This window comes from Malus domestica, chromosome 09 (assembly GCF_042453785.1).
Source record: "Malus domestica chromosome 09, GDT2T_hap1".
In the NCBI taxonomy this organism is placed as follows: Eukaryota; Viridiplantae; Streptophyta; class Magnoliopsida; order Rosales; family Rosaceae; genus Malus; species Malus domestica.
In genome coordinates this window covers 27,668,632-27,670,953 of record NC_091669.1, presented here as the reverse complement: position 1 = coordinate 27,670,953, position 2,322 = coordinate 27,668,632, and the positions used below count along the sequence as shown (strand labels likewise).

Here is a 2,322-nt window from a genome sequence, read left to right as displayed (position 1 = left end):
GGCAAAGATAGAGGACTTCGTGTGGAAGAACATCCTTTGTAGATTCGGCATTCCCAATGCGATAGTCACTGACAATGGGCGACAGTTTGACAACAAGAAGTTCAGGTTGTTCTGCTCTAAGTTCAACATCAACTTATGCTTTGCCTCTCCAGCTCATCCCCAGTCTAATGGACAAGTTGAGGCCATCAACAAAATAATCAAGCGCACTTTGAAAACCAACTTGGACAAAGCTAAAGGCTGTTGGCCAGAATTTGTACCCCAAGTTCTTTGGTCATATCGCACTTCATATCGGACTTCAACAGGAGAAACTCCATTCTCACTTGCCTTTGGCACAGAGGCGGTTGTCCCTGTTGAGCTCGAGCAAGCAACATTCCGAGTCCAGAACTACATTCAAAGTGAAAATGACAAACAACTCACCCTCAACTTGGATTTAGTCGAGGAACACAGAAACCAAGCTCACTTGAGGAATGTCGCCTACAAGCAGCGCATCTCCAACTATTATGACTCTAGGGTCAAGCCTCGTTCTTTCAAAATAGGAGACTGGGTCTTAAAGAAAAGATTACTCTGCGACAGAGTCCCGAGTGAAGGCACACTTAGTCCAAACTGGGATGGACCGTATGAAGTCATTGGCATCAGTTGCCCTGGCTCTTACACACTTAGAAGCTCCGATGGCAAGACCCTTGGCCATCCATGGAACGCTGATCACTTGAAGTACTACTACAAATAGACTCACGATGTACAAGTGTTGAGCTATAGCCGTTCGGCATCCTATGTAATGAAGGCCATTTGGCAATGAATTCAATAAAGAGGTAATTTAGCCAACTCAGCCCTCACTCTTTTACATTCATAGCAAGCGATGCCGGAACCCTTCTCAATCAGAAAGCAATCCGTCTTCCACAGTCACTACAAAACAAGCAAATGAAGACCGTGTCAAGCGACAAAAAAAAAAAAAACAGCTTCATCCAAAAAGCTTCACCCGAAAAGCTTCACCTAAAAAGCTTCACCCACAAAGCTTCACCTAAAAAGCTTCACCCAAAAAGCTTCACCCGAAAAGCTTCACCTCCAAAGCTTCACCCACAAAGCTTCACCTAAAAAGCTTCACCCAACAAGCTTCACCCGAAAAGCTTCACCCACAAAGCTTCACCTAAAAAGCTTCACCCGAAAAGCTTCACCCACAAAGCTTCACCCAAAAAAAAAAAAAAAAAAAAAAAAAAAACTTCACCCGAAAAGCTTCACTTAAAAAAGCTTCACCTAAAAAATCTTCACCTAGAAAGCTCCCTCTACATACTTTCACCATCAAAGCTTCACCATCAAAGCTTCACCTAGAAAGCTTCATCTACAAAGCTTCACCATCAAAGCTTCACCTAGAAAGCTTCATCTACAAAGCTTCATCTACAAAGCTTCACCATCAAAGCTTCACCTAGAAAGCTTCAACACCAAAGCTTCACCTACAAAGCTTCAACACAAAACCTTGCTCCAAATAAACAAATTTTGTTCACAAAACCCAAGATGCCCTTGAACTTGTACAAAAACACTTGGGTAAACATAAACATTTTTTGTTTTACACCCACAAGGGCCCAAAATTTTCCTTCTTATTTATTCACTTATATATGTTCCCAAACATATTATAATAGATCCAACAACAAGCCAAAGTCCCAAGTTTCATAATGGACAAAAGTACAAGCAATTCATCAATAATGAAGGTGCTACAAAAATTGGAATCTGCCCCAAAATAGAAATCCAACCCAAGAGACTTTTTCTCTCTCTCCCTCTTCCGCCTCCTTTCATCTATCAAATTTCTGCAACCTCTGCTCTTCTCCAATGGAGCTGAATTTTGGACACCCTATAGTTCTTGAGCATATGAACAACTTTCAAGAAGGAACCATTTCTGTTTGAGCGACGGAAATTAAAGTGTTGAAGCTCCAAACATGATAGTCGGCTTCTTGCAGATTTCGAAGCTGTTGTGATGTTTCGAAGATCTGGAAATATTTAACCGTTAGTTCATCCTGAAGTTTTGATATGTTATGAACGAGTCGATGAGGAACAACTTCAATGAAGAAAGCATACCGATCTGAATAAGATAAAATGGAGTTTCGAAGCTCACAACAAATCTGACGGGTTGACAGAAAAATAATAACCAGTCATTCATCATACCTGGATTTCTGGAGTTATACTGCTCCGAGGGATCTCAAATTTGGATATGTTGTAGTTCACGAGCTGAGGAACAACTTCAATGAAGAAAGCATACCGATCTGAACAAGAGAAAATGGAGTTTCGAAGCTCACAACAAATCTGACGGGTTGACAGAAAAATAATAACCAG

The 2,322-nt window shown here is 41.1% G+C and overlaps 1 long non-coding RNA gene across 1 annotated transcript; it reads right to left on the bottom strand.

Moving 5' to 3' along the window:
- Positions 1-1,542: 1,542 nt before the first annotated feature.
- LOC139188298 (uncharacterized) lies at positions 1,543-2,322 on the bottom strand. Its single transcript, XR_011571662.1, has 2 exons — positions 2,155-2,322; positions 1,543-1,979 (listed from the first exon to the last, which is right to left on the bottom strand). It is a non-coding gene; the product is annotated as an uncharacterized lncRNA (long non-coding RNA).